This window comes from Chrysemys picta, chromosome 7 (genome assembly GCF_011386835.1).
Source record: "Chrysemys picta bellii isolate R12L10 chromosome 7, ASM1138683v2, whole genome shotgun sequence".
NCBI lineage: Eukaryota > Metazoa > Chordata > Testudines > Emydidae > Chrysemys > Chrysemys picta.
In genome coordinates, this window is record NC_088797.1 from 18,825,225 (window position 1) to 18,845,881 (window position 20,657).

At 40.8% G+C, this 20,657-nt stretch overlaps 1 protein-coding gene across 16 annotated transcripts in view; it reads right to left on the minus strand.

Annotated features, from left to right (window-relative positions):
• Window positions 1-20,657, minus strand: part of TMCC1 (transmembrane and coiled-coil domain family 1) — a 191,856-nt gene that overhangs the window by 115,044 nt on the left and 56,155 nt on the right. The gene's annotated exons all lie outside the window — the stretch shown is intronic.

Genomic DNA, 20,657 nt, shown 5'->3' on the forward strand with positions numbered 1-20,657 from the left:
AGTCCAGGGCTTGGTGTGATGACCAGTAAGGTAGCCAGGCCATCTCAAAGATTTTTACCCACCGAATGAAAATGTTCCTATGACAGGCACAGGGGTTTCCTAAAAGCACCTTCTTATCCCACACCTGGTCTAGCCCATGAATTACCTACCGTTATGCTACAGTTATAACTGCCTACAAAGCTTTATGGGGCAGGACCTGTAATTTATTATATGTTCATACAGCACCAAGCACAATGGGGCCCTGATCTAGCTGTAATGTGGGCAGTGTAGACACTCGTAGGCCCAAATCCTGGTCCCCACTGACATCAATAGGAGTTTTGCTACTGAGTGGTGCCAGGACATCATGCTTTGTTTTTAATCCTTTCCCTGCCCCACCTTTATTGTAAGTGCTTCTGATTTAAATAACCCTCCCACTGAAATCAAAGGGCTTCTAAATGTACCAGGTATGGTCAGCAGAGATTTTGCTTTCTTCCTACTTATTACAAATTTACAGCAAGGAAACATACATGTAAACAACAACAAAAAAGAAACCATTATTTCAGGATACTCTTGTTCATATAAATGCCCTGGTAAATCAGGGTTTTTATGTTCTTACATTGTCCTCTCTATTGGATTTGGGATAGGCAATATTATCTACATGCAGAGAAGGAGCAGTAAATAAAACGAGGATTACAGATCCCCATTAGTGTGTTATAATAGCCTGCAGTGATGCTTTAGAATGGAGCAGAGTTTAAAAAAAAAAAAAAAAGGCATGTGCATTTCCAGTTTGCGCCATACGGCAAGGAACCAGATCTTAACGGATCAACACATACTTCTACCAGGATGCTGCCTGGTGGGGAGAAGCTGAGGAAATGAAAAAGTAAAATACAATCAGTTCCCAAAATGTATTGGAAATAAGTGACTCTCTCATAGTCGAAACACAGGCCTGCCAATATCTAATCCTAGCTCCATATTTTCAAATTCAAGCTGCTTGGCCTTTCTTTTGAGCCTTTTTGTAATTGCTTCCTACCTACAACTTTGCTCATTTCCTCCTACTCCCCATCCTAAAATCCCTTATAGTCCATTCTTGTTGTCATGCTTTCTTCCAATAGGAAGAATACATTAGATGTATTTAGCCAAGCAGTCTTTCCACAATGATGCATTAAAGGAAGTATGCAACAATTTGATACAATGCCATGTACATTTAAACACAGAATAAATGTTGGTTTCAAAAAATAAATTAAAAATAGAATGTGTCCATGATTTTTCTTATAAATTGTGACAGAATATAAAGGAATATAATATTACATAGCCGCAACTGGAATATCTTGCTAGTGTCTGAGCACTAGCTAGTGAAAATGATTTGGTGAATAGTCTCTGAAATATTGACTAGTCTGTGTGCTCAGCTTAGAGAGCTGGGGAAAATAAAAAAACAAAACAAAAATCCTAAACAGCACAAATGGTGAAAAGGTAGATTTAAAATATATATATATTTATTTATTATCTAAGGTAGTATTAGTAACACTGGCAAAGAAATTTTTCTAAAATGTAAAATGCAATGTGACAGTGCCTATTTGGGATTTGCCTACAGTCTGGCATATATGTATCTTTAGGCTCTGTCCTGCTAACACTTACTAGTTTGTGTGTGACCGGGGGTAGGTTGCCTCGTCTCTATAACCCAGTTCCCCCATTTGCAAAGTGGGAATAATGATGTCACATTACACGACACAATATGCATTGATGCAGACAATGAGGACAAGACACGTGCATTAAGCAGCAGGCTGGAACTTATTAAATTTTAACAAGGGGCGGGGAGCTACCTGCCCATCACCCATACTCTCCAGTATCATGAATTTAATTGGTTCCAGTGCAGAGGTTACAGGGCTCCTTAGCATATTATCCGTAACTCAGGGTAGGCTCTCCTTAATCCACCCTCCAAGAACTCAGCTCTCAGAATCCTAGCACACCATCCCTGACCCCCACAAGAGAGACAGAGGGTGCAGAAGGGTGGGGACCTCGGGCTGTGAGGGCTACAAGATCTGACCTCAGTTCATGAAGGCCACAAGGTCTCATTCTATCCCATGAGCTCAAGGCACACTGCCAAAATCCCACATTTTACCTCTGGGGACTGTTCATGTTATCCTTTCAATCACACTGGAAACTGGCCACAAATTGTAACAAATTAACAACTCAATCCACCTACCTCAGATACTAAGCACATTCCTACTTAACCCACTGTGGCTCGATGGTGCTGCGAGGATGGCAAAAAAATTCACTGGTCTTCTACCAATTGGTCCATGGGAGAAAAAAATCCTTCCTGACCCCCAAACAGGCAATTAACTAGGAATGGGATGCTGGAGGTCTAGCTCAGGGTGGGGCTACTGGAACAGAGCTGAAAAAGACTCCACACGACCCCCACTCCAGGTTAAATCCTGGGAACCAGGGAATGTTGGCCAATCAGAACCCTCCCTTGCAGCTGGTTAATGGGTACCAAAGACTATGGGGAAGGGGAGAGGGAGGGCGGAAAGCTACCTGGTGTCCCTTGGTGCATGTCTCCTTCCCTTGCTGCTGGGACTGTTCCCTTTCACTGGCATCCCCATCTAGTTCCCCCACCCATTGAGGTAGGTGGGTGGCATTTTCAATTCAATTCTTGCCCTAAGAATGGTAAGTGTATGTGGAAATGCACTAGGCTGAATGGGGCTTGGTACCTAAGACTAATGCCTTAAAAACTATATTTGTAAATCATTTACACATTTTGCATGAATGGCAGCTGTTGTACAAATGACTAACCAAAGATGACAGGTTTCAGAGGGGTAGCCGTGTTAGTCTATCAGCAGAAAGAACGAGGAGTACCTGTGGCACCTTAGAGACTAACAAATGTATTTGAGCATAAGCTTTCGTGGGCTAAAGCCCAAAGATGGAAGCTCATACAGTATCAGTGTTCTGACGCAACGCTGAGGCAGTATGTTTGGAGAAACCTGCTCAGTAAGGGTGTGTACTTTATTATTCCACGTTGCAAATAGACAAAATTAATCTTTCAGTAATTCAAGTTTCTGATGTTATCAGTTCATAAACATCACTTCTAGTAGTTATATGTACGCATGTATATAACTTCTGGACAATGTCACAATGTACATTTTGAAACAGAACATGCAATAGTTGTTACACACCCTTCCCCCCCCCAAAAAAGGAAATGGACAAAAAATATACCACCACTTTCTATCCAGACCATCTTGTACTACCAGCCACACTGGAAAACTCATAATCCCATTGTCATTCATTCATTCATTCATTCAATGATTGCTTTAAAAGACACATGGGTAGAATTTTGCATTTAAAAGATATAAAATTAGATGAATTGCAATTAAAAAGACGCAAGATTTGATGGGCAGAAGAATTAACTAACATACTTAAATATATTAGTAGTTACTTCCGTATCTACAATAGATAGTTTAGAAGATTTGAAAACAAGGGTTCCTGGCTTTTGGTCTTGTACTAAGATCACCTGTGTCAGCGGAAACACTTATAGTTTTTGATTATTTTAGTGACCACAAGTGCACTAGTTACTTCAAACAAACAATAATCATTCACTATCATGAAGGGCATGTAACTTAAATGAGACATCACAAGTGAGCGCAGCAAACAGTGGGGAAAAAAGAGTTCTATTAATAAGGTAATGAGGTTACTCACATTAATTATGCACATATCACTTAATCTTCTCTTTAGGTCTCCTCATTGGAAACAATGGCAAATTTTAGGCCATGTCTACACTACTAAATTATGTCAAGCTAACTTACATCAGCATACAGCCACTACAGTTATTAAATTGCTTGTGTGTGCACACTTACCTCCTTGTGTCAGTGGTGCGTGTTCTCACCAGGAGCACTTGTATGGATTGTATTGTAAGTGTGGGGCATAGTGGAATGTCTTGTGAAAGCCACTAACAGTCTATGTAAGCAATGCAGTTTCTACACCAACACTGCGTCAACCTAATTATGTTGACTGACTACGCTGCTTGGGGAGGTAGTGTTACTAAATTGGTGTAGAGAGGCGCTTATGTTGGCAGGAGCCAAATTTAAATGAAGACACTTTTACAGTTAGTCAACACAAGGCAGCTTACGTCGACCTAACCATGTAGCGTAGACTGGGCCTTCGCTTTAGGACTGAGGTAACCCATGCTAGCTAACAATGCAGTGAGCAGATTTTTAACCAGGATGGAACAAAACAAGGTGTTAAAATTTGATCACCACCAGAAATCCAAAACACAGAAAATGGGCAAAATTCATGGCACTGGGAGATAAAATGACATTTCTAAGCATTGAGCTCTCATTTCCAATGGATAGTTCTCTCACTCATACAGCTGGTACCTTGTAATGTGAAGGGACACTGGACACTAAAATCTCAGCAGATGATACAGCCGCCTTCTTTTAAAAGACAAAGCATCTGTGCTTTATTTTCAGCCTCACTCACATTCCACTGCAATTCAGTTCAATGTCCTTTTTTGCAGAGATGAAAGAGACAGTGCATGCTTCCTTAGAGTCTTATTTCAGTGTTGCTTGACAGTTCTTTATGATAAAAAGCTAGCCTAAGAAATGCACTGCTTGCGTTCAAAATACTTCCTGTGGTGAGATGAGCCCCATGTATACTTCTGTCAGGGATGCGAAACAGCATGCCCCTTAACCCCCCACCCCATACTTACAAAATCAGTGGCCAATATTATACACCTACTTTAGTGCTATTTTGACATTTTGCTGTGGTGGTTGGATATTCCAATTCAAAATTTTCAAATGTGATTACCAAGATGAAAAAGAAAAGAATTCCTATCTGGATGAATTTGTAAAACCTACTCAAAGATTCTTTTTTGATGTTGGAAACAGGCTGCAGTAACGTTTTGTCCAAACTATACATTCAAATATTTTCACTATAGAACACACTTGAAAATATAAGTTCGCAGGTATTAGAGCTCAGACGTAACCCATTTATTTTGTCAGACCTCTAGGTTACTTCCATTTTCTCACACCACATTTTTGAACTCTCAGATTGAGGTCTCTTCAATGTATATATGTTGTACCTCTCAGGTCACCCAAGAAAGACATGCCACCAGTTTGGCTGATGGAGTGGGATAGCAAAGAGCAAGCTACTAAACACCACAAAAGATTCATTACTCCAAATATAATTAAACAAAGCTTATTGTTCAAACACCACTGTGGGTTTAAACTAGTTTTCTCTGATCATCCACAATAGCAGCAGTTATTCAGTGCCAGCTACACGTACTGATTTGCCAATAAAACTTAAAACCTTTAATAGGCTCTCATTATTCAGCTCAAAAAGAACATGAGGCAAGCATCCAGAACTAGGTCATGAAGTTTGCTTGAGGTGGATGAGCTACTGGGCAGATTAAACAAGCACTCACGATTGCCTTTCAACATCCTTACACACAAAAAACACCTGCTGCACCACCATCACGGGAGCCATCTGAATGCTGTTTGAATTTACATGAGGTTAGCATGTAGTTATAAAGTACAATACTTCTCTTTCCTGACTGAATATATTGGTATTTCACATATCTGAAGTCCAATGATACACACATGGTGTCTAACTTCCACCCATATGGAAATTACCTTAGCATGAAAGATTTTGGATTATCTTCTACCCTGAAACGGGAGAGAAAAACAATGAGTCACTTACTGCTTGACAATTTCAGCAAGAAATTTAAAAAGATTAAACTAGAGACCCGAGTTAACTATGTGGTGAAGATATACTGGATGCTTCAAGTGTCCAACTGAAGCTTCTCCCAGCTGCTGGAGTCAGGAGCAACTTCAGTAGAATCAAGAAGCTCTGTATAGAGGTTGTGATATCCCCAAATGCCCAGTGTTCTTCTGTCTCTACCTACTGCTGCGTCCATCACCTGCGGTTTAGGCTAGCACGAGGATAGAGAAACAACTGCCTCTAACCACAGGGTCCCTGCTGGGAACTTAAGAATCAGATACAACTTTATACAAATACATCACTTTCTTCAAAGCACTGTCTATGGATGATGGCACTACGTTCCATATCTCTCAACTTGCCAAAACCCAAATGAGGGACACCATCTGTAACAAAAAGACCCAAAATAAGGGGCACATTCATACAGGACATTTTAAATCCTACAAGAATTTTTCCTTTAGCATAAGGCCTTGTCTACACAGGAAAGTTCTCTGTACAACTTAAGGTGTGACTTTAAACCAATACAGCTAGAGCATTATAGCCCCCTGCCCCGCTGCCCCCCCCACCAACACATACTCCACGTAGATAGTCTTATTGCAGTATAAGAGTGCCTTACTTTAAATCATCAAATTAGCTTATGTCACTTAGAAAGGGGTTTACATTACACTGAGAAAAAAAAAAAAAAAAAAAACAGAATAAGAGCGTCCACATATGGAACTGTAGAGGTATAACTATGACATGTAAACAAGGCCTAAGTAACTCCTAACACTACCGTTTCAAGATTCTTTATTTCTGATGTAAACAACTGTCAATAAAATTGATTGGATGTCAAATGTGTGGCACAGATAACTTTGGAACTAAAGTAAATGACCTCATATCTCAAAATGAGGGACACTTGAGAGGTATGCTTTATTCCCATGTATGCTTGCATAAAGTCACATGCAAGGATGTAGATGGGTGTAAGGCTACAGTGCCAGTCTCTTAAAGCCATCAAACAACACTGTGGATCAAGTCAAAAAGGCACTTGGATGGGCTAGGGAAGAGCTATGGGAAGGTCATTACATTTCTCTCTCTAGAATGCTCTAAGGGAAAATTGAGGAAAGTGAGTTACATAAACACCTGTATTTAATATCATCCAGGATTAACATTTCAAAATTCATGCTATGCATATTTCAGCATCTAAATTTCAGCTGCAACATCCCAGTTCAAACCACTGTTCAATGGCATCCTGCCTCTAGCAGTGGCAAGTCCATGATGTATCAGAATGCAGGAAACAACCTCCCCCCTTCCCCCACATACAGTACCTACAGAAGGTATTCCTTCTAGATCCCTTTCCAAAATGTTCTCCTTTCTACAGCAAAACAAAGTAGTATGCAACCCAATTACTACCACATTTTGTAATTGTAATGCAAAAGGTCCATAGTGATGGAATTACCTGTAAATGACAGAACTGAAATCCTAGAAAATCCTGAGATTCTTGGGGCACATACCAGACATTCACTGGATTCCATATATAATAGGTGCACCATTTTGCCTTTAGCAGTGGGTTCAGATCTTTTTGATCTGCAGTTTCATTACATTCCAAAGCCCTTGTATGTTCCATTTAATTCTTATTGCAGGAAATAGATATATTTTAGCTACTCTCTTTACTTGGAAAATTGCCACAAAATTATTGCTGTTAAGACCAGTAGGCTTTTCAGCATTCCTGATGCAATATCACCTCTTGGGTTGAAAGTAACTTCTCTGATAAACTCTCTCCATAGTATATTGAGCTCTTATTTGTGCTGGAAATACATCTGGTAGCTTCCAAGTGAAACGTGGAAACAGATTACCAATAACAAAGCTTGAGAAGAAAGTGTGGTTAGATAGTCTCACATTAGCTGACTTAACAGTGTAGTAGCAGCATATCCATTAGGTTCACTGTCCTTTTAACTCTTGCATCTATATTTTCCTGTGTTCAGTCCTATCTCAACAAAAGAAGGGACAGTATTGGCTAACTGCTCTACTCCCCCCCCCCCCAAATCCTTTTTGGCCAGGAGACTGAAATAGTTTTCCTTAAGTGGACCTTTTTTGTCAAGGTCCAGATTTCTTGGTCAAGGCATAATACAAGAAGTGTTAAAACTACAGTAATAGGATCTTTAGAAGTGTCTGGCCTACTCAGATTAATAGATTAGAGGCCATTAACTATCAAGTGCAGGCAGCGTGTATGTACTAATTGGCTAGGAATCAAGAACTCGTTCTTCCTTTGCTCTGCCACAGACTTGCTGTGCGACCGTGAGCAACTCACTTAACTACTCTGTACCTCAGTTTTCGTCACTGTAAAATGAAGTTATTTCCTGGCCTCAGAGAGGTGCTGGGAAGTAAGTTATTATGTGCACAGTGTCATCAAGTTTTAAAGCATGATGCAAGTATCACCATAACTATGGCTGGAATCTAATGAATCTTTCAATGGGACAAGAGCTGGCTGGCTGTTTCTTCTGACAGCAGCTACCTCCCTCATGACACTGTTGTGCTAGAAGGTGTGGTGGCTGCCAGCAAGCATGTCTCATCTATAGGCATCACAACCTCACAGACCGATAGATTCCCAGGCAAGAAGGGACCACTGATCACTGCCATAGAACCTCCCAAAAACAATTCCTGTTTGAACTACAGCACATTTTAGAAACCCATCTGATCTTGATTTAAAAATCACCAGTGATGAAGAACCCAATACAACCCTTGGTAAATTGTTCCAATAATTAACAACCCTTACTGTTAAAAAATGTATGCCTTATTTCCAGTCTGAACATGCCTAGCTTCAACTTTCAACCAATGGATCTTGTTATGCCTTTAACTGCTAGACAGAAGAGCCCATTATCAAATATTTGTTCCCAAGACCCCTTAGCCTTCTCTTTAAGCTAAATAGATTGAGTTCCTTGAGTCTATCACTATACTAGAACTCCTTAAAGCTGATGGTCTCTCTCACTAGCAGAAGTTGGTCCAGTAAAAGATGTTTAAAAAAAGTGAACAGTACAGTGTTTAAGCATAAATAAATAAATAAATAAGCATAGAAGTTTCTGGTTATCAGGGAATAACGTACAGATTATCGAGGGGTGCAAAGTTCGGTTTAAGATCGGGTGGCATAAGGAATACATAATCTGCAATATCCCCGATTGGGGGTAAAAGGTTGATGGGTCAAAGTACAGACATTGAGATATGAGGGTATGAAGTTCATATAATGGCTATGTTCGGGATTACCTTGTCTCTAATATCCTGGGCCAACATGGCTACACCACCACTGCATGCTAGCCACCTTTCATTCAAACTAAATGGAAGAATAATTAATCTCCTTTATGGAATAAATGCTGAAACAATAGAAGCCATGGTCCTAGGCTCTGGGGTGCACACGTAAGGCCTGAGCAAAAACTAACTCAGAGAAAAAGAGTGGTTTTCCTGGGGGCTGACTGCAAATGCAGGGGCTGGGCACTGATTGGCTGTGTGTATCTGTCTGTGGGTCAAAACAAGGAGAAAACCAGCAGAAAGCGAAGGAAAAAGCAGAAAGCGAGGAAATCACTGGTGAACGTGGCTCTGGTAGGAAACTAAGTTTCTTTTGGGCACAAGACTGGCTGGAAAGCAGGCTTAGATTTCTCTAAGCAAGGAAACTGCCTGTCTGTTTCTGCTGTGTTCAGAGCCGGGCCGGATTAACCTTTTGTGGGCCCCCACGCAATAGAGCACGGTGTGGGGAGATCAGTCCCCAGACCAAAGTGCTGGCCGGGGCAATGAGGATGCCTGGCACCTCAGATGGTGGCCCTGCTCCGCTTAGTGCGAGGGCACTGTTTACAAACTGGCAGTCACCAGACGCACGCTGGCCTGCCCAGCCCTGTGCTGCCAGTATGCCCCCTCCCCTCGGGGGCAGGCCCATGCCACCCCACACAGCCCCTCTGCCCAACACCCCCTAGACCCACTATGCCCAACACCCTTCCCCACACAGACCCTCCACCACTACTGCCCACCGCCCTGCACACCACCACCACTGCCCAGCGCCCTCCCACCTACTGTCTCAAAAGTAAGAAAAGTAAATCCTTTTCTAGTAGGACATGGTCTTTTATTACAAGAGTCTAGAACACATCTGTGAAGAAACATTCTTCCCTCCCCCCTCCCCACCAAAAAAGTTTTACAAATGGAATCAACATTTTAAAAATATTTATGTTGGTGGGTGCAAAAACATTCTAATGCATGTCAAATCATAACTTTCACATTGTATATATACAAACTCCTACATCATACCTTCTACAGAATGAAGAAAGTAAAGTGAGAATAATCAATGCTCAAACTCTGGCTTCATTCTCATTGAAACTGAGGTGGGTGATATGCCTTTTGATTTATCAGCATTATATGGAAAGAAGTTTTAGTTGTTTTACTTGTGTCTCTGCCAGTTATGTATTTTGCTTAAGTCACTAGATGAGCTTCAACAAACTTACCAACGGGTTTAAAATGCATTTTCTTTGTGGCTCAAAACATCAAGAGCTCTCTTCTGGGAGGAATGAAGCTTCATCTTCCTTTTTACAAACTGGTAGATTTTGTTAAACTCAACTGTACATTTTAGCATGAAACCAAGACTTTCAGTTGCAGAACTTCACTCCAGAGCCCCAAATTTCCTGGATTACTTGTGATTTATCATTGGTTACACTTGTAAATGGCAAGTCATCCCCTTGTTATAGCTACAAGCAGGAGAGAGCCTTGCGATTGCTGGAAGTTACTTTTTCTCTATTGTTTCATAGAGATCAAGATTCATTACTCCAGTGTTTGATAGTAGAACACAAAAACCATCACAAGAAATAATAATGTACTTCTCATTACATGCTCTTGTCATGTAAAACAAAGTTTACTAGCTAACCTTGACAGGTTAGTTAACAGAACCCCAACTTTTCTGCACCCAAGAAAGTTGGACATGCAGTAAACAAGATATGGGACTCCCCCGGACTCCATGGAGGCAAATCACAAGGTGACAGAAGGAGATGGGGGATGGGGGAAACCAGCTAGCCAATAGGAGTGAAACTTTGATGGAGTTAATGTCTCTGTCAAAGACAACTAATGTTATTTCACCATGCACATGGCACCCAGATTTAGTAACAGTAGCGAATGAATTAGAAGAGGGGCAAGAAAAGAAAATTGCCTATTCCCTCCTGGTGAGTCTAAGAAAAAAAAAACCACCAAAAAAAAACACCACTTTACATTCTATCAATGCTCCAGAACCAGACATAGATCGTAGATAGGTGGAAAAAGCTTTCAAAGCAATGCTATATTTAGCAAAAGCTAGGCAATTAAGGTTTACACAAGAGGGTATGCTCGCTCTCTCTCTCTCTCTCTTCCCCTCCCTCTAGTTTACACAGGTCTAAAACCCTTGCAGCAGAATTTAGGGCCTTATTAAGAGCTCTTCCAACAAAGCCAGCCAAATGGAGAGAAATAGCAAGACTGCTGTGTAATCAAGCCTGGCAGAAACAAAGACAGGAATCCTGATTGCAGCACAGCCTTCAATTAACAGGAGACACCATTTGGTATTACTGGTTTAGGATTATCACACCATAAATCTTTTAGCATACTACAGGTCTCACAAGCCACACAGCAAGATTCCCCCCCCCCCCCCCAGCTTAAATCAATGACCATCAAATTCTAAAAATGATAAGATTACAGAGGAAATTAGTGTGAGCTAATTAAATACCTTCCATTAATATAGTGTATGAATTAATTCACACTGTTTAAATGGAGCCACTTTGCAGTGAAAACTTGCAGCTGTTTAACCTAGCACTATACCACACAACTGTTTAGGTCAAAAAGGGAAGGCTGCCCCAGTCAGTTGAAACTACAGGAGGAATTTAGGGAAGCAGAATGTAAATAGCAAAAGCAAAAGAGTTTTGGTCCCCAGGTCACCGGGACTAATACGCTACAACTCCTGCAAAGTGCACCATGTGCTCTTTAGTGACAAGGAGTGGTTAGGATAATCTTACTAAGAACATTTGTGCTGAAGTATAAAGTTGTAAACCAAGAGAAGAGATTTCATTCAGATTAAGAAAAGGAATCTAAAACACCTAGTTAATGTGTTAGGGTTGCCAGGTATCTGGTTATTGACCGGAAAGTCCAGTCACCCACAATAACCGGCCTCTGCCACCGAGGGTGGGAGAGGAGCAGCTACTGTTGGAGAGAGCAGCGAGCAATGCTGGGGAGGGGAAAGAGGTGGAGCAGAGGATGGGGGAGGTTCCAGCGCTTAGTATCCACTTTTCACAAATTAGAAAGTTGGCCTCCTACCCCACTGTGCATAGAACTCGCACCTCTAGATCCTTTTAGGGAATGTCTACACAGCAAAGAAAAACCTGCAGCTAGCCCATGCCACCCGGTTGCGGAGCTTCTTTCATTGCTTTGTAGACATCGGCCCTAGGGCCCTGTGAGGTAGGAGGGTCCCAGAGCCTGGGCTTGTAAGTCTACACTGCAATGAAACAACCCTGCCAGCTGAGCCCTGTGAGAGCCCCAGACAGCTGGCACGGGCCAGCTACAGGATCTTCTTTGCTGTGTAGACATACCCAAAGAGGCCCCTGAAAAGGCCTCTGCATGCAAATGAGCTTTATCCTGTGACAGCAGTTCTCAAACTTCATTGCATCATGACCCCCTTCTGACAACAAAAATTACTACACGACCCCAGGAGGGGGGGGAACCAAAGACCGAGCCTGCCCAAGCTCTGCTGCCCCAGGCAGGGTCCAAAGCTGAAGGCCAAGGGCTTCTGCCCTGGGCGGGGTGCATGTAACCTTAACCTTGGGCGGTGGGGCTCGGGCTTCAGACTTGTTGGGGCCCAGGGCCAACACCAGCCTTGGCAACCCCATTAAAATGGGGTCGCGACCCACTTTGGGGTCCCAACCCACAGTTTGAGAACCCCTGCCCTACTACAATATATGGTTGTAGCAGATATTACCTTATGGTGCTGCAAGGCCAAGTTCCTTCAACAACCTGAAGCACCACACATTACTTATCTAGTATGCTTTAGGTGATTATTAGGTTGGGGATTTGTTTTTGTTTTTTGTTACTTTTAAAAAGTTGACTACATTTTTGTATTGGCTGAAGAACTGTTCCCAAACAGCTCTAATACCTATTGCTATCAGCCACCAAGCTGCCTCCCTGGAGAATAACTGGTAACCCGAAACCGCAATATTTTGGCTAGATGTGCTGCCACCTTTAAGAAGCGAGTCTCTTTCAGCTTTGTCACAGACTTTTCCCCACTAAGATACTGTCCTCTGGATTCCACATTAGACTTTACATATAGGTCATGTATAACGTTCAATTTGAGTGAAAGAGTACACTAGCCCATCTATGAAATAACAACCCAGCTCTTTAACAATGTAACCTCCACTCTCCTACTCAGTTTGCTGCTTACCAAGGAAATGTTGCTCTCTCAAAGTATCTGAATGTTTTCCATGTAAGCATGAGTCTCCAATCCTGCCAACACAAGTGGGCTGTAGTCCACGAAAGCTTATGCTCTAATAAATTTGTTAGTCTCTAAGGTGCCACAAGTACTCCTGTTCTTTTTGCGGATACAGACTAACACGGCTGCTACTCTGAAACCTATACTTAACTTTACATATTAAAGCATATATGTTTATGTTTACAGGATTCAGGCATATAGTGTCCATTATGGCTCTACCCTCAGCTATTCTGACCCTGGTTTCTAACAGTCACTACTGATGTGTATCAGTGACTTGTAACAGAAGAATATATTTTCTGCCACATACATAATTTCTACTCTTCAGGGTGGACATTACAACTCCACTTGTGGAAAAATTTAAAGGAATACTTCACCAATGCCAGAAATTCACTCAACTACACCTCTACCCCGATATAACGCGACCCAATATATAACATTAATTCAGATATAACGCGGTAAAGCAGTGCTCGGGGGTGGGGGGCTGCGCACTCCGGTGGATCAAAGCAAGTTCGATATAACGTGGTTTCACCTATAACGCGATAAGATTTTTTGGCTCCTGAGGACAGCGTTATATCAAGGTAGAGGTGTATTTCACTAAATGAAAATGGGAATTTAATGTACAAGATTCTAATTTCTATACATCCAAAAAAGTAAAATGACTCAATTTTTTTAAACCAATTGTCAAAAAAGCAGCTTCCTGTTTGTCTTAGCCTCCTGAGATAGGTCAGGATGGAGAAAATTCAGATCTAGCTAGAATCCACTGGAAGAGACTTTCAAAGTTGTTTAAGGTAAATTTGATATTTCTATTAATAGTTTGGTTCAACTGCCAGTGGTCTTTTTATACACACACACTGATTATATAATATATAGTCATTTAAAAACAATTTACCTTAGACTACATTTCCAACTGTTTCTAATGAGACTTGAATTTTCTGTCTTAATCTGCCTCCTGCTGGGAACTTGCATTGGCAGTGGCTTCACATTTCAGCTACTTTAAGCAGTAATTGCAGTAATTCTTAGCTTTAGAAAAAATAAGACTAGCAAGTAGTTTAGGTAAGAAAGCAAAGTCACCACTATCTCTAAACACGCAGATGAACAGCTCCATGTCTTATTGGAAAAAAGTGTTAGAAAATGGTGTGGTGGGATGACAGGCCTGGCTAATCTTGAGCTATAGTAACTTTCTATTTGAGTAAGAAGCAGAAAGACTGTAAAAAGATAAGAGATTTGTTAATGTACTCAAATATATACCCACACAACTTACTTTTCCTGTAGTTCAATGAAATGTAAGACTTATACATGTTACAAAAAAGATATAATAATAATTTGTATATTTTAAATTTGTTAATATCACAGACTGTTACATTTTGTTCAGGAAAACAGTGTTCTGTTCAAAACATAATTGCACAAATTTCTTTTTAACATTTTAAAATTAAATCCTTTTTATAATTACTAGTCATTTATGTTTTGCTGGAAAATGTACATGCATTTCCATACCTGCTGTAGTGAGATAACTTTACTTCTAAAATGTTACCTATACTATAATCATTTAACAGTCTGTCTCTGAATACCAAATTAGCTCAAAACAACTTATTTTTAGAATGATGGTAAAGTGAACCATTTGTAGTGTCATGAATTTTCAGAAAAGGTCCACAGCTCCCTCTTTTGGCAAAATAAGGGCTGCTGCGGAATTGATTTTAGAACAGATTTTTGGAAGCATCAATTAAAATGTTTTTTTTTAAACCCATTTTGTTTTAAAAAACTGCAGGCCACTTTTACTTTGAGTAAAGTAAGAAATCCAACTGACAGTGTTGTTGCTGTACAGATTCAATTTACTTACTGAGAAAAACTAACATTTATAAAACGTTTCTGTTCTAGTCCCAGGGTTGTGAGTTCAATCCTTGAGGGGGCCACTTGGGGATCTGGGGCAAAATCAGTACTTGGTCCTGCTAGTGAAGGCAGGGGGCTGGACTTGATGACCTTTCAAGGTCCCTTCCAGTTCTAGGAGATGGGATATCTCCATTAATTTATTAAATTTAGTCTGACTGCTCAGTCAGAAACAAAGGTACAGAAGTGACTTCCGCCAAATTTACATAAAAAGTCTAACAGAATAAAAACCAAGATCTCTTGCCTCCTCATCTCAAATTTTAACCAATAGGCACAGCTCCCTCAAATTAGCATTTATTTGCTTTACTAGAAACTTAATGCAAACAAAACAAAATATGAACACCTCTAGGATGTTCAGATTTCTCTGCCCACTGTATTTTGTTCTGTCTTAGGTGGTTTGGTTGGGGGGAGGGATTGTTTTTTTTGTTTGTTTAACGTGTCTGCCCTGGACACACAACTGTATAAAAATACAGTTCACAGGATATAAACATTGAATTTTCATATTGCTGCTGAACTGTTAATTTTTTTTTTTAAGAAGTCACTATCAATGGTGGGAGGGAGGATTTTAGTTGATAGACTTGGGGCATGTCTACAATCCCTGCATTTTGAACTATGGGGGGAGAGGGGCATGAATTATAGCATGTACCAAAGTGCCACGCTATAACTCCCCTATGCGAACACTGCAATTGCAAACAGGCTCCTCTTCAAACAGGACTAGATTAATGCAATCCCAGTCCTTAAAAGTTTGTGCCCACAGCATCCACATGGGGGAGTTACAGCACAGCCCTCTGGTGCACACTGCTATTTACACCCCTATAGACTGAACTACAGGGCAGTGTAGACATGTCCTAAATCAGGAGACCAGGTCCATTCCAGCCACTGACAGACAAATCACTATACCTCTCAGCTTACTCATCTCTAAACATAGTATCCCCACTGCCCCACCATTATCAGCACAGACACTGAAAGACACTATTACCATGAGTCCCAGTAAATTATTTTTTCTTTATTGCATTTTAGATCCAAATTATTTGTTTTTTCATTTAGGGCTCCTGGCTGCAAGAAACATGCAAGAAACACAAGGTTATGCTGCAAGCCTACATGCCTTGAGCTCTCTGGGAAATAATGTTATGTTTATACTAGGTCCTGGTCTACACCAGAGGTGCTCAACCAGTGGGGTATGTGTACCCCAGGGATACTTTGAGGTCTTCCAGGGGGTACATCAACTCATGTAGATATTTGCCTAGTTTTACAATAGGCTATATAAAAAGCAGTAGTGAAGTCAGTACAAAATAAAATTTCCAAGACAATGATTTGTTTATACTGCTCTGTATACCACACACTGAAATATAAGTACAATATTTATATTTCAATTGATTTATTTTAGAAAGTATGCAATTTTTCACTAATAGTGTGCTGTAACATTTTTGTATTTTTATGTCTGATTTTGTATGTTTTTAAGTGAGGTGAAACTTGGGGGTACACAAGACAAATCAGACTCTTGGAAAGTGTACAATAGTCTGGAAAGGTTGAGCACCACTAGTCTACGCTACACAGTTAGGTTGACCTAAGGCAATTTACGTCGACCTAATTAAGTCTGTGTCTTCATTACAGCCTTGCTCCCACAGATTAAAGTGCCCTACTACACCAACACAATAACACCCCTCCACAAGAGACGTAGGGCTTATGTTGGTGTAGTTAGGGTGACGCAGTGTCTGTGCAGACACTGCTTACTTACATCTGCTGTTGGCTGTCTTGTCAATTTAACGGCTCAGCCGGGTAATTGACAAGGCTGCCCGGCTCCCAGCAGGGGAATCAAGAAGCTGGGGTAACTGGACCCCACTCCTCGGGGGGCAAGAAACCTCAGGCAGCTTTCCCCCACTCCTGGTGGAGAACGGGGAAGCAAGAAGCCAGAGGTAGCCTCCCCTGCCCCCAGCGGGGAATGGGGACCTGGGGGGAGGATGGCTGGGATCCTGGGAACCTGTGGGGCAGCCAGGCTCCCAGCAGGAAGCTGCCAGCGGAGTTAAGAGACTGGGCTCTCAGCTCCCCACACTGCCTCTCTTAGGTTGGTGGAAACACTCCTGAAGAGGACGCACACCACTGATTCAAGGAGGGTAGTGTGGACGTGCATCACTGCAGTAATTACCGTGGTGGCTGTAAGTCGAACTAATATCGATCAACTTAGGTTTCTAGGATTGTACTGTAGGATTTCCTCACCCTACCCCACATAGTTGCATCTCCATCAAGGGTAGTAATGGTGGGTAAATTAGCGCCAACAAGGTGCCAGTGACTACTGGTGTTTTAACCACAGTGTAACATACATCTGCTTTTCAAAATTCAGGCTGGGTTCTTTATATAATGGTTGCAACAATTACAAAACTTTTATGCCTCAGAAGTACTGGGATATGACTGATGAGTGCTACAGAAGTAACTATGTATAAGAAACACAATAGCGCACAGTCAGATGGGTGGGCACATTTACTAAGAACTACATGGAAAATCAAAAGCTTGTGTGTGAGTTAACTACAATATACTAGTACTGCCACTGGAAACAATGGGAAATGGAAGTATCTGTTACCACCACAGTTCATACCAATAAGAAGAAAATAATCTCACTTAAATGAAATTAAGGTTTCAGGTAGTTTGACTAGTTAAGTACAATCTAGTTCTTGGGCAAATTTCTTGACTTGAATGGTTTTGGATGGTCTTTTGTTCTCTGAAGTGGAAGTAACACTGCCCATAATGCCAGACATCCAAGAAAGTCGTCTTGTTACCAGCGATTATGTGTGTCTGCAATTCACTTTCTTGTGCCTCTGAAATGCCTCAGTTAAGGATGTATAGCTGGGTTTTAACAGCACTGCCTATAGAAAATTGAGTTTCAGCTTCATAATTGAGCAACCATACAACATTTGTGGAGGAAGTGATAACCACAAATAGCATATACTCTGAGCTAAAAATCATAGTACTATATTACAGAGAAGTTTGAGATAGAAACGGCCTATTAGGTCATCCAATCCACTTCCTCACCAATAGAGGATTGTTACCTACAGTACATATTTAGTGCCTTGCCCATTTCAGTTCTCACTGTCATTAAGCACCCCCACTCCAGCTATTCAGTCTGGATTTCCTCTGTCTGAATTTTATCCTGTTATTCCTAGTGATGCTCCCTTGATCTCCCTGACCTTTTCAGTCTGTGACACTATTATTTATTGTATTAAATACTTGCAGATAATTATATAAACAGTGTAATACAAATCCTTATAAAGCATTGGGTAACTACACTATATGGCATCTTTCTATTTTTGGAGGTAGAGAAGGAAAGGGAATTTATGTAATAGCCAACATACCAAACATGAGGAAAAGATGCACCACACATTAATTTGCCCCATTGAAAGCCCCTAAATCCCACTGCTCTGGTTTCAACCTCCAGCATTATAGCCCTGAATCTATTTATCTTCCCATAAAACTAATGCCATCTTAAAAGCAATAGCTCCTTTACAGAAATTATCTTTAGCCTCTCTCACAAAGCAATAGTTAGCTGTAATCTGAAAAGCACTAGGAATATTGAGATAAGGTTAGTTATTCAGTAAGGACAGATGACCACCAAAGCACAAAAACTGGTCCAAGAAAAAAGAGCCAGTTAATGGCTTGTTAAATCAGCCAACTTCTTATGGAAAGCTAATCTGCTTCACTCACTGGTTCTCAAGTACCAACATAATGCTGAGATGTTTGAGTTACAAGCTATGCATATTAGGGCTGAAACAAAAAAAAACCCCAAACATAAAACTCCACATAAAACACACCAAAAAAAAAAAAAAAGGAATTTTGAATATTGCCAGAGGTCTGTAGATCTTAGATTTCATAAAAACCTCAATTTTATGAAAGCTAAGCTTTAGGCCTATTCTGACATGTCCCAGTAATTAGAGACATAAGGTGAGTGATGTAATATCTTTTATTCGACCAGCTTCAGTTGGTGAGAAAGACAAGCTTTCCAGCTAGAGACCTAAAGAAGAGCTCTGTGTGGTTCAAAAGCTCATCTCTCTTGCCAACAGAAGTTGGTCCAAGAGAAGATATTAAACTGATAAGAACAGATATAACTTAGATAATATTTTTACTTCAAGGTCCTAGAGACAGAGACAAAGTTTTCATCTCGAGGCCAAAAGACCAAAAACATCAAGACACTTGATCACGGCCTTCGATAGGCCAAGAGACTACTGACACTTATTTTACCTCACCTATCTTGTCTCTCCAATATCCTGGGACCAAGACGGCTACAAATACACTGCATGCATGTCCCTCCCAGTCATGATATTTTGACAACAGGGCTTTTGTTTCTTAAGGGAAGACAGACAATGATGCAAATTATTGTTTCTAATCAGTACATTTAACATTTTCTGAGACGTGTGAATTACTTTTTAAATGTAGAAATAAGGGAGGCATAGGGGTACAGGGAATCAATCCTTCTCTCCTTACATTGTGTATGGCTTTGATCACCAGGTGTTTTTAAACCTCCAAGATGTCATTACTATTGCTCAGTAAAGTAATTCTAGATGTGATACATTGTGCTGAGGATTTAATGGAGTTAAATCTAATTGATTTACTCTGCCTGGCCCTTTTATTGTTCAATAAAATAAGATTTGCTTCTCCTATCATGGAGTTCAAAACTGACGCTCCAGTACTTTGGAATGGAATTAAGCACTAACAAATTCAAATTTTAATGAAGCATTTTTCTTCCTTATTGTAAACCCACAAACCTCTCCGTATAATTAGATGTAGCTATTGCCAACTAAACTCATGCTGAAAATCAGAAGCGTGATTTCACCACCCCTTGGGGTCCAATTCTTATGGCAGTAATACATTAATACACATGTACAATGGGTTATGGAATCTCTTGTATTATCAGCCCTGCTGTTGTAAACAGATTTTTTACACAAATGCACTCTAGCTTCAACTTAGACAAGGTCCTATTGCTTACTCAGCAAGCCTGGGGTAATGGGATAAGTTAGTTCTTGCAAATTCCTGCCTGATCACATTTTCTTGGTGTTGGAGACTTTACAGAGCATTAAATACTCTTCACATTACCCAACTACCTCAATTTTATTTTTAGAACCACTTATCTAACTCTCTGTGGGGCCAATCTTTGTACACACAGTTTTAAAGAGTTGCTCATGCTTCATGGATATACTCAGAAAATCATTCTGCTTCTCTCGTTTTCTGTATTACTTCTCTGTTTATTAAGACAGACATGCATGCAGTCAAATATTACCCACTTGAAGTCATAAGACTTACTGAAAGTTTTGTTTCTGTGAAAACTGAGGATAATGTAGGATAAGGCTGGGTCAGTAAACTTTAGATATGAAACATCCAGTTTAGATTAAGGGGGTTTCATCTTTTAAAAAAAGGTAAAACGGAGACTGAACTTGTGGTCATTGAAGAACTCAGAGTTCATTATGAGAAATCCCAGTGTGCTGTCCAAACTAACTCACAGGGTACGTCCAGACTACCCGCCGGATCGGCGGGTGGGGATTGATATATCGCGTCATCGATCCCCGAACGCGCTCCTGTCGACTCCGGAACTCCACCGGGGCGAGTGGCGGGAGCGTAGTCGACGGGGGAGCCACGGCCGTCGATCCCGCAC